At 46.8% G+C, this 12,516-nt stretch overlaps 2 long non-coding RNA genes across 2 annotated transcripts in view; both read left to right on the forward strand.

The window, feature by feature from the left end:
- LOC310700724 overlaps positions 1–9,139 on the forward strand; it is a 62,203-nt gene extending 53,064 nt beyond the window's left edge. The window contains exon 3 of the long non-coding RNA XR_014522760.1: positions 7,853–9,139. This is a non-coding gene — a long non-coding RNA (uncharacterized lncRNA). The remainder of the gene's footprint in view (positions 1–7,852) is intronic.
- The window catches only part of LOC310700694, a 109,204-nt gene that overhangs the window by 56,758 nt on the left and 39,930 nt on the right, over positions 1–12,516 (forward strand). The gene's annotated exons all lie outside the window — the stretch shown is intronic.

The raw sequence follows: 12,516 nt of genomic DNA on the forward strand, positions 1-12,516 counted from the left end.
GTTTCAGGTTAAGAACGGACCTCCAGAGCGAATTGAGTTCTTAACCTGAGGTACCACTGTACATACATACATACATACATACATACAGTATATCTCCCCTCTGTCTCAGACTACATATACATCCCTTCCTCTATCACAAACAACAATATCCACAGGAATTTTTCCAAGGGAGAAGGATTTTTCCAGGAAGGCATTTTTTTTCTTGTTGGTGGGGCCAAAGTAAAACACTGGGTAGGCTAATTTCTCACAACAAAATGAGAAGAATTGTATCTGTACATTTTTGCTTCACATTTCAGGTTCTAAGAATGCTAGAAACAGCATTTTGTTTTGTTAGAAATGAAAGCTGGGAATCTGGGAATTATCGTTCATCCTGGGGTCACCAAAAGCAGCCTTTATGGCACCTGAGGGCACCAGGTTGGCAACCCCTGCTTTAACAGAGTTGGTAGATACGCCATCAACTACAATAGCTAAAAGCAGGAATGTTCGCATACAGACTCAGCATAACATTGCCAAAAACTGGGAGCAAACAGCGAGGGGTGCCTGTATTGCTCATGCTCTGCTTTGAACACTTTTTCTGACACAGCTACTCTGATCTGGCACGGCAGTTCTTTCATTCTGAAATGAATGCAGAATTGTGCTATTTTTTTTATGACTGTTCTGTCCTTGAAGCAGAATTTCAGGTTTGCCGGCACAAATTTTCCCTCCAACTCTGAGCGTAGAACTGCAGGACTCCACGAAAATACTTTACAGAAAATACTTGGAAGTCAAACAGCTTAGTTCCCAAATGTTTTGGCTCCCGAACGTTGCAAACCCAGAAGTGACTGTTCCAGTTTGTGAACTATTTTTGGAAGCCAAGCGTCCGACGCGGCTTCTGCGACTTCCGATTTGCTGCAGGAGCTTCCTGCAGCCAATCAGAGGCTGCGCTTTGGCTTTCAAATGTTTTGGAAGTCGAATGGACTTCCGGAATGGATTTCTCTTGCAGAACCTCCAGAGTGTCCCATATTCTGATTGCTGCTCTAGCCTGCAATGCCCTAACACAATCTTGTGGCTTCTGTGGAAAATCTAAACAAAATCGTATCATCGGGGCATGTGAAGGGAAAAGACACCAGCATTTTATCTGGGCTAGCCCCAACCTGAGTCAGCCTAACTGCGTTCTCTAACCACTCCATCCCAGCCAAAATTTCTTGATAGCACAATTGTTATATTATAGTTGGGGCCCACAGTCTCAAGACTTCCACCATGCACGTGAGTTCCGGTTGTTCCTCAAGTGTTGCTTGTTCTGCCATCTGAGTTATAGCAAAGGTGGAATGGACGCACTCTGTGTGTGCTTCTCTTTTTGAATTCAGTAACTCTTTGTCCTCCGCAAACACGCTAAGGAATAGTCATCAGCGGAGCAATTGGGCTCCTGCGCACGTCTCCTGCCATTTTTCTCCTTTTCGTTGAACGCGGAACTCTCCTGGCGTCAGACAGATGCCTGGCAGGGCCCAATGAAGAAACTCAATGAGGATTTTCCAACATAAATTAAAACAAATTGCATTTTTATATCGCAAATAAGGGCAGTTTTATAGTTTTTATTGCATAACAACCATTAATGAAGTGCAGTTTCAGGAGGCCTTAATTGCTCAGAGACTAAAGTTCAATTCATATCTTCAGCGCACACTAGAAAGATGCAATGTGTCATTGGTCACGTATCTGGCATATTAGAAATGTAAATAAATTTATGGTCACTATTAGGAAAATGGGAGAGAAGGGGCTCTATTTATCCCATCTATGTATGTAAAAAAAGGGGGGGGGTTAAACAGCGCAGGAATAAAAACTCTGAGGATAAAAACAAAGAACCAGGAGGACTTTTATAATACCTGCACCCACTGAAAAGGGCCAAATATATGCTCAAGACTAACAGCACATAGACTTCATCTTAAGGAACTGACACCCTTGGGAGGGGTGGAATTAGATGGAACTTTAGGACAGTTAAGGCAGGAATAGTTGGTTTTTTTAACAGGCTCTGCTCCCATTTGGCAAACTGTCTTAAAAATCTGAAGTATGGAACAGTGACAGATTCTGGAAGATGTGGACAGTCTCTGGAATCCTTTCTTCTAGATAAACCAATGACTCAATATGAGATGTGTATCCCAGGATCCTTTGCAGAGCCAAACAGCTATCTGGGTCCAAACTCCCAGGCTGTCCATAGTTAGGCAGCACCCAGGAGTTTAACTGCAGCATCCTCAGTGACCTTGTAAAGCATCTCTTGAACTTAAGAACGTGCACTGTTGCAAGTGTTGGGGGCCTCCAGCCCATGGCAATATTTGACCCACCAGGCCTCCATTTGGCTCGCGATCCCATTTTTAAAAAAACACACGGCCATTTGCTCCACTCGTGATGTACTATCAGTGGCGGAGCAAGCCGATCGGGCGCCTGGGGTGGCGTGCGTGCCCTGCGCCCAGGGGCAGGGCCAGCCGGGGCAGGATGCTCCATGGGGCCTCCGAGGAATCTGCCTGCCTCCTCCCACTCAGCCGCCCTACAGCTGAGGGGGAAGAAGAGTTTGGATTTGATATCCTGCTTTATCACTACCCGAAGGAGTCTCAAAGCGGCTAACATTCTCCTTTCCCTTCCTCCCCCACAACAAACACTCTGTGAGGTGAGTGAGGCTGAGAGACTTCAGAGAAGTGTGACTAGCCCAAGGTCACCCAGCAGCTGCATGTGGAGGAGTGGGGAAGCGAACCCGGTTCACCAGATTACGAGTCTACCACTCTTAACCACTACACTACACTGGCTCTCAATTTGGGCCACCGCGTCACTCCTAGGAGAGATCTGTGGCTTGGGCACACTGCCAGCCCTGCGATGAGTGGCGCCCGGCATTTTGTCACCCCCTCAGTGGTGACACCTGGGCCGACCCGCCCCCACCGCACACCCCTTCCTTTGCCCCTGTGTACTATGTGTTGTGGGGCAGGTAAAGAAGCAGCTGGATTTGCTGCTCATATGGCTGGTTTCTGCTGAAAGCAGGATTGAACTACCTGCTCGTCAGCCACCTCACAGGGAGTTTTAAGCTATTTGGTTCAAGTGTGCAAGAGAGCTCCCTATGGGAAACTCACACACAAACCCTGAATAAAGTGTGACTGAATTTGTTATGTACTGAAGTTCTCACCCTGGGCCAGCAGGGGGGATACTGTAGATAGTTGTCACTCAGGTCCACATATGCAAATAAGGAATTGAAAGTGATGTTCAGTGATTGGATAGTTACAGAAAGTTGTTACTGTTGCGTTGTAGTGGAGCTCTATATAAGCAGGCTGGCTGAACCCTTCAGTTCAGTTCTGTTCTGGCCTGTGAATAAACAAGAGCTGTTTGAAGAATCGCTGTGTTGTCTGATATGTTCACCCACAACTTAACAGAATTCCCCATGGATCAGCTAATGCACACCCCTGTGGAAAGCACAAATCTGCACTGATTTCAGAATGAAAGCCGATTTACAATGGAGTTCAATCCCCATTGGTCACTATCTCCTCCCACCCTTGCTGCCCACCTTTGACAGGTAGGCAGGACCAACTGACTTTCAATCACCTGACCATATTATGATATCAGATGATTGACAGGTGAGTGTTCCCACCTAGTTTTCAAACTGGGCCATAGGGTGGGGGGGGGGATAAACATCTCGCCCACCAGGCCAGAAAAAGATTCCCCACCCAAAAGCTATTAGATTGGAGCAAACCGTTTGTCTAATCCACATCCTGTTTCTATCAGTGGTCAGCCAGATGTTTCTGGGAAGCACCCAATATAGGCATGGAAGCAATAGCCCTTCCCTGTTGTGACTTCCCAGCATCTGCTTTGCAGAGATTTACTGCCTCAGAACACACAGGTTCCATCTAGCACTCGCAAATAGCTGCTCCTAATAAGCAAATGGTGCTTATAAAGCCCTAAACAAGTTGGGACCCAAGTACTTGAGGAGCCCCTCTCCCTGTTTCAGCCTGCCCATGTAATGAAGATCTTCTGAAAAGGCCCTACTCCAGGTCCTATTGCCAGGAAGCGTGCATTCCCTGCTGGCGTGAGAAAGGGCCTTCTCTGTGGTGGTACCCTGTTAAGTAATCCTCTCCCCCTGAACCAGTTCTTCATCCCGGCATTTGTGGGAGGTTAATACAATAGGGACGCGGGTGGCGCTGTGGGTTAAACCTCAAAACCTAGGGCTTGCCGATCAGAAGGTCGGTGGTTCGAATCCCTGCAACAGAGTGAGCTCCCGTTGCTCAGTCCCTCCTCCTGCCAACCTAGCAGTTCGAAAGCGCATTGAAGTGCAAGTAGATAAATAGGTACCGTTCCAGCAGGAAGGTAAACGACGTTTCCGTGCACTGCTCTGGTTTGCCAGGAGCGGCTTAGTCATGCTGACCACATGACCCAGAAGCTCGGCCAGTAAAGCGAGATGAGCGCCACAACCCCAGAGTCATCCGCGACTGGACCTAATGGTCATGGGTCCTTTTACCTTAATACAATCACTTGGTGTCCAGGGTTGAACCACCTGCCCTGTGGTATTTAAAGGCTGCTTTGATATATAATTTATTGATAAGTGTCATTTATTGTCTCTGCTCTGCTCTGGCTTCACTATAGCTTGAGATTATGTTTGATGTTGGGATGAACTCTGGATCAGTTATGATGAGAGACAGGTTTAAAATATCTTAAATAAATAAATAAAGTCCACTATAGCTTTTTGTTTAAAAGAACATGATCCTGCAACCCCCAAGCAATGTTAAAAGTCAGTCAATCAGTCAGTCAGTCAGTCAGTCAGTCAGTCAGACAGACAGACAGACAGACAGACAGATGATAGATAGATATAGAGATATACAGTGGTACCTCGGGTTACATACGCTTCAGGTTACACACTCCGCTAACCCTGAAATAGTGCTTCAGGTTAAGAACTTTGCTTCAGGATAAGAACAGAAATCGTGCTCCGGCTGCACAGCAGCAGCAGCAGGAGGAGGAGGCCCCATTAGCTAAAGTGGTGCTTCAGGTTAAGAACAGTTTCAGGTTAATAACGGACCTCCGGAGCGAATTAAGTACTTAACCCGAGGTACCACTGTATACTTTTTCTGCAGCTTACAAAGCTGTATAAACCTATGTCATATCTCCTCCCATTAGACTGCGACCCATATTTCAAGAAGTAAAAATAGGGGCACAAAAGGTTTGGGGTTTTTTTTGAGGGGGAGGGGAATTGCCCAACTCAAAAAGTTGTTGAGGAAAATTTTTCGAAATCCCCCCCCCAGCCAAATCGAAATGTATGGCAACCCTTTACCATCCTCCAGCCTTTCTTAACCCATGGGTCCCCAGCTGTTGTTGAACTACAACTCCCATCACCCCTAGCTAGCAAGGCCTGAGCTCAAGGATGATGGGAGTTGTAGTCCAAGAACATCAGGGGACCCACAGGTTGAGAACCGCTGCAACCCAAACTTGGTTTTTTGGACTACAATTCCCATCATCCCTGACCACTAGTTCTGCTAGCTAGGGAAGATGAGAGTTGTGGTCCAACAATAGCTGGAGACCCAAGTATGGGAAACCCTGCTGTAAACACCTAAGTGGAAGTAACTCACATTGAACTCACGTTTGGGCTTTTACTGCCAGTCCTATCTTTTTCTACGGCCGGCACAGGTGGTGCAGTTGCTTGGAAGCCTCAAGTGTCTTTTTGGCCAGCCTTTTGTTGGCGCGGGTGGTGCTGTGGGTTAAGCCACAGAGCCTAGGACTTGCCGATAAGAAGGCTGGCGGTTCAAATCCCCACGACGGGGTGAGCTCCTGTTGCTCGGTCCCTGCTCCTGCCAACCTAGCAGTTTGAAAGCACATCAAAGTGCAAGTAGATAAATAGGTACCGCTCCAGCGGGAAGGTAAACGGCGTTTCCGTGCGCTGCTCTGGTTCGCCAGAAGCGGCTTAGTCATGCTGGCCACATGACCCGGAAGCTGTATGCCGGCTCCCTCGGCCTATAAAGCGAGATGAGCGCCGCAACCCCAGAGTCGGCCACAACTGGACCTAATGGTTGGTCAGGGGTCCCTTTACCTTTACCTTTCTTGGCTGAAGCTTGTATTAGCCACTCAGCCTGGGACAGCAGTGTGAACTCTCTCTCTCCTGCCCTGCATTCCACTCATTCCAGGACAAGCCAGCCCATGGTGTCAAAGCAGACCGGCCTCCTCTCCCTGCTGCATGTTGGTAAATAATGCTAATTGCCTCCAGTTATCCTGAAATACCAAACATGTGGAGGTAGCCAGCGGGGCCAGCCTAGCATCAAAGCCAGATAAATTTGCACCAGTTTCTGCTCCCGGACAACTGCTGCCTCACACAGAGGCTGCGTCTCCCACTTACGCATTTATTAAATCAGGCTCCAAACATGACAGGTCTAATACCCATAACAAAACACAAGGAGTGTGTTATACCCCCACAATGTACAGTTGTGCCCATTCCATCACGAACCGACCGTGTTCAGCTTCGTGCCCGGTACATTATGTCCAATACATTCAACATAATACATTAGATAGATTACATTCAGCGAAATGCATTACATGCGACACTGTACAAGATGCCCTTCAGATACAGCTTGTCCAATGAAGCATATGGAAATCATTCCTTTGGCCACATTTTCTGGGTGCTGACCATCAAATGGTAGCACCCTTGAATTATGGGATCACTCTTTACTGCTTCCTGCAGAAAACGATCCCATCTTCATCTCTCTGTCTGCCTCAGCCTCTCTTGTCTCTCATACATGTACACACCCAGGGAATCTGAACTAGGCTTGCCATGTCCTGAGCTTCCTATTACATTGGCCACGCAACGCATCACCGAAAAGAATCAAATAGACCACGAAAAAGGATGGCATACATTTTTTTTTGCATAAAATCTGTAGTGGTCAATTTGTGCGGATAGATGCAAATTTAGAAATGATTGCTATTAAGAGTTTAAAGGGAGACACAATAAGTCTCACTGTTGTAAACAAAGTCTGCCCTTTTCCCCTTATGGGGTATCCAAGAGCCCATATAGAGTCCTTACATGGGTTCCGTGTTGGTAGGAGAAAATAACAGAGGCCAACCAGAGAATATTGAGAAGCAAGGCAGCTAGTAAGCCTGATCTTTTCTTATTACATCACCACAGCGGGGAAACCTGCGTGCTTTCACAGTCTGTGTGCTATCTATTGATAGGCCGCTTTTTAAGGTCCTTGCTGCTCTCCCTTCTTAGGGTCCATTCCCTTTAAACCAGAATTGAGCCAAATGGGGCAGGGATGGGGAACCTGTGGCCCACTGGATGTTTGTTGGACTTCAGCTCCCATCAGCCCCAGCCAGCCTGCCCAATGAGCAGAGGTGATGGGAATCATAGTCCAACAAATGTCAAGAAGAAGAAGAAGAGGAGGAGGAGGAGGAGGAGGAGGAAGAGGAGGAGTTTGGATTTGATATCCTGCTTTATCACTACCCTAAGGAGGTACTGTGGGTTAAACCACAGAGCCTAGGACTTGCCAATCAGAAGGTCGGTGGTTCGAATCCCCACGACGGGATGAGCTCCCATTGCTCGGTCCCTGCTCCTGCCCACCTAGCAGTTCAAAAGCACATCAAAGTGCAAGTAGATAAATAGAGGAAGGTAAATGGAGTTTACCTTCTGGGGGGAAGGTAAACGGAGTTTCCATGTGCTGCTCTGGTTCGCCAGAAGCGGCTTAGTCATGCTGGCCACATGACCCGGAAGCTGTACGCCGGCTCCCTCGGCCTATAAAGCGAGATGACCGCCGCAACCCCCGAGTCGGCCACAACTGGACCTAATGGTCAGGGGTCCCTTTACCCTTTACCTTTAAGGAGTCTCAAAGCGACTAACAATCTCCTTTTCCTTCCTCCCCCACAACAGGCTTCCAACCCCTGAAACAGAAGATGCCTTCTAACAGAGGACCATGCTCTGTAAAGTGGGGCACAGTGTCCCCTACTTCCTATATTTTGCTGATAGCGCTGAGGCTGGGGATAACCTATTGGGTTCTCTCTCTCTCTCTCTCTCTCTCTCTCCTGACACCTAACTGGCGGGATCAGACAGAAGCTTGCAGCACCCTGATGATACAATGCTGCTTCCCAGGAAAGCCAGTCTCCTACTTGAAGAACCATGCATGACCTACACTTGCTTTTCTACAGCATTTGGAAGACTTGCTTCTTAGTGTTGCTGACCCAGCGATGATCAGTGATCCCCTTTCAGTTTTGTGGATTTTATGAAGCATGAAACTTGAGGCAGTTTCATGGCGAGGGGTACACTACATTCCCCACAATGACAAATCTGGGAATGCAACTGCCCTGCAACTCTGGAACAATTTTGTGTTTTTTTAAATAAAACCTTGATTTGTTTAAATGCTTTCTAGCATTAGTACCACTGCTCCTCAGGGTTTTCGAAAGAGCTTGGATCCTGGGGTGTTTTTTTTTTTTAGGAATGGGGGGAGGTGATTAACCCTTTTAGGAAAGGAAAGAAGAATCCTCCCTTACTTTTCCCTGGAAGGAGTGACATGACAGCCTTCTGCCCTCTGTGCATGGAAATGTCAACATGAAGGGAAGCCAGAGACTTTGTCTCTCTGCAGAGATTCTCCCAGAAGGGGGGTAAGTCCTGTAATGTTTAACATCAAAACAAAGAGGCCCTTCTCTGAGCTGCTGAAATGGTAACTACAGGGCCCTGTTATCTCTTCTCTGCACAGAATACCAGCCTCAGCAAGGTTGGCTGCTCGGCTTGTTTAATTTTTAACCAACTTCTGATTGCAGCTTTGGGGGGGGGGGGAGAGGGGAGTTAAAAAACAACAACACAGGACTTAAAACTCCTTCCCCAAGACCGAAACTAATCTCCAGACTCTGATGCTTGTGTTGCTATTTGCCTCTTTTAAAAAAACAACAATTAATTTTGTCTTATTTTCCAAAATGGGGACCTTGTGAAAACATTCCAGAAGTGCAGCCATGTCTGCCACAAGAGAAAAAAGACAGAAACGTCATGCCCCTTTAGAAACGGGTTTATTTTTCGGCAAATTTGTGTAGAAGGGTAGATAGGGCTTTGAGGCAGCTGTCTATTGGAAAAGCAAAACAAAACCCTAAATTGTTACTTACGTGAGTATGTTAAGCCATCAAAATGTATTCCAGATGAAAACTGCCCATTGCCCAGCGCTGAGGTTGGTCTTTAAAAGAGAAGAAAAGTAACAGCCAGATTGGAAAAGCAAAACAGAACAAAACAAACTCTGCTTCAAAACAATTCAAAATTCATTATGTGATGTTCTCCTGAAGCCTGACAGAAAATATGAAAACTTGTCTATTTCACATTCTTCCTGATTTGTTCCCCCAAAGTATACACAGAGGTTAGACTATGCTCGGTCTTTATTGAGCACTTATTCTGACCTGCATGCATAGATGAGCATTCATCTGATTTGTCTGTTCAGTGGTTATACATCTTCCTGTTAATCATTTGGTCGCTCCTCACTTTTCAGTGCATTTCCCTCTCATTTTCCTATCTGCAAAAGTGCATTTTTAAAAAAGTGGATTTACTTTCTTTATTAAATTTGCATACCACTCAGGGTCTGCGTCAGTTCATATGGGGAGAAGTGGTCCTTGAGGTAGAACAGTGGTACCTCTGGTTACGAACTTAATTTGTTCCGGAGGTCCGTTCTTAACCTGAAACCATTCTTAACCCGAGGTACCACTTTAGCTAATGGGGCCTCCCGCTGCCGTGCGATTTCTGTTCTCATCCTGAGGTACTACTTCCAGGTTAGCGGAGTCTGTAACCTGAAGTGTTTGTAACCTGAGGTGTTTGTAACCCGAGGCACCACTGTATGGTCCTGAGCCATTTAAGGCTTTATAGGTAAAAACCAGCACTTTGAACTGATACCAGAAACTGATTGGCAGCCAATGCAGTCAGGCCAGGGTTGGTGTTATATGCTCAAACTGTCTTGGCCCGTTGAGCAACATGGCCGCCAAATTCTGCAGCAGCTGAAGGTTCCAAACTGTCTCCGAAGGCAGCCCAATGTCACGGCAACAGCCCCGTCATCCCCATTCATTGGGCAAATTTAAAGTTCTGCTATTCACTTGTCAGGGACTGGGCAGAGGAGGAATGGTAGAGACCGCCTGCCCAGCCTGACCCTTCCAGAGAAGAAGTAGACAGTCCAGAATTACAACAGAGGTTTGAGGAAGATCACAGCTCAGAGGAAGATGAGTTGAAAAGTTGGGAAATAATGGGAGAGGAGGAGGAGGCAGAGCTGGAGCAGCTGGAAACCATTATCCAGACTCACCATCTCCCAGAACCTGGCGAGCCTTAAAAGTAGGAGAGCAAAGGGCTCAGAAGCAAAGGGCCCTCAGTGCCACCTGTAGAAGGGATGACGAATAAGGAAGTGGGAGAGAAGGAGAGGGGAGATTTACTCTGGGCAATACCATTACAGTGGTACCTCAGGTTACATACGCTTCAGGTTACAGACTCGGGTAACCCAGAAATAGTGCTTCAGGTTAAGAACTTTGCTTCAGGATGAGAACGGAAATCGTGCTCCAGCGGCGCAGCAGCAGCAGGAGGCCCCATTAGTTAAAGTGGTGCTTCAGGTTAAGAACAGTTTCAGGTTAAGAACGGACCTCCAGAAAGAATTAAGTTCGTAACCAGAGGTACCACGTATTCCATGCATTCTAAGAGGCAGCATTTCCAAGCCTCTCTCTGTGAATATTGAATAAAAAGCAGTTGGTAAGAACTTTTCCTGGTCTTATCCATTCCGTGACTGTGGAGTTTGGATCCACTGCCGCCTGACATCACTTTAGAAGCAACCTAAGTAAGGCTAATTGGGGGGGGGTGTTAACTTGTTGCCCATTGTTTTCTTTATGGGACACCCTTCAGGTAAGGAGTGGACGTCCCAGAGTAGCTGTCTGTTCCCCCCCCCACCTCCAAATGCACAGCCAGTGTTTCAGACCACAGCTGCTTGTTCCTCTGGACCACCTCTGCTTCTGGCTAGCTTACTCATTCTACACACCGACTATTCTTACGCACAATTAAAAATGGGGATAGGTATGAATGCCAAAGGCATAAATCAAGTTGCTGCTTTTTTTTAAGGTAATTGCTTGACATGTGTTGATATAGCACTGCTATATATAAAAATGTAACCACAACAAACACTGGGGTAAAATACGCACACCCTGATCTAGCCCTAGCCAGGAAGTAGTCATGCAGGACATTTGATGCCTCCAGGCCTGGATGTCCATCGGAAGAGACATCCAGCCACTTGGGGGGGGGGGCATGGCGAACACGACAATACAGATGGGGATTTGCATCTAATTGCGGAAAAGGAAGCCTTTAAACTTGGCTGAGGAACTTCCTCTCTCCCCACTGAAATCGGAAAGATCACCCCTGGCTTGTGGTGTTAGGTTGCCTTTCATTTTTAATTGCTGCTCTCCACTTGTGAGACATAATGTTGAGAAGCGGCTTATAAATTTCTTAAATTCACACAAGCAAGGATGGGCAGAGATACAGTGTCCACACTTCTGGTTGTGTGTGTTTGATTTAGGCCTGCAGTTTGTGATCCACCACGTGAGAAGCAACATAGAAAGCTGACATACCAGGTTAAGACCTGTTTCTCCATCTAGCCTGTTATCATCACTTCTGTGGTCTTGGGTGATTTCCTATCCCTTCCTAACTGGTCTTTTTTAAACTGGAGATGCCAGGGATTGGATGTGGTGATCTACCAATGGTAGATGATCTACCAATGAGTCATGTTCTCCCCTTGTTTCCATGCATAGATCTTATTATATCAGAACCATGGGTGGGAGATGCAGATGGAGGATAAAAGGAGAAAATGTATACAGTGGTACCTCAGGTTAAGAACTTAATTCGTTCTGGAGGTCCGTTCCTAACCTGAAACTGTTCTTAACCTGAGGTACCACTTTAGCTAATGAGGTACCTGAGGTACCACTTTAGCCCACTGCCGCCACACGATTTCTGTCCTCATCCTGAAGCAAAGTTCTTAACCCGAGGTAATATTTCTGGGTTAGCGGAGTCTGTAACCTGAAGCGTATGTAACCTGAAGCATCTGTAACCTGAAGCATCTGTAACCCGAGGTACCACTGTACTCCTGCTTGCTCTCTCTCTTCCTCCTCCTTCATCACCATCAAGAGTGTGAGTAACCTACAGGAACCATCGTAGTTTGTGCGGGTAGATACACTCATATCTATACAGTATATGAAAGTATATAGAGCTGCCATATGTCCGGAATTTCCCGGACATATCCGGGATTCGTCTCTCAGAAACGTCTGGGCAGAATTTCCCAAAATCGGTAAAAATGTCTGGCGAAACCCAGGTGTATGACAACCCATGTCATAAGTGTTGTTGTTTTTTGGTGAATGTCCCCAAAAAATAGCTCAAAAACCTCAATAGGTAAAGGTAAAGGGACCTCTGACCATTAGGTCCAGTCGTGACCGACTCTGGTGTTGCGGTTCTCATCTCGCTTTATTGGCCGAGGGAGCCGGCGTACAGCTTCCGGGTCATGTGGCCAGCATGACTAAGCCACTTCTGGCGAACCAGAGCAG

The sequence above is a fragment of the Podarcis liolepis genome (assembly GCF_965112155.1).
Source record: "Podarcis liolepis genome assembly, chromosome: 2".
NCBI lineage: Eukaryota > Metazoa > Chordata > Lepidosauria > Squamata > Lacertidae > Podarcis > Podarcis liolepis.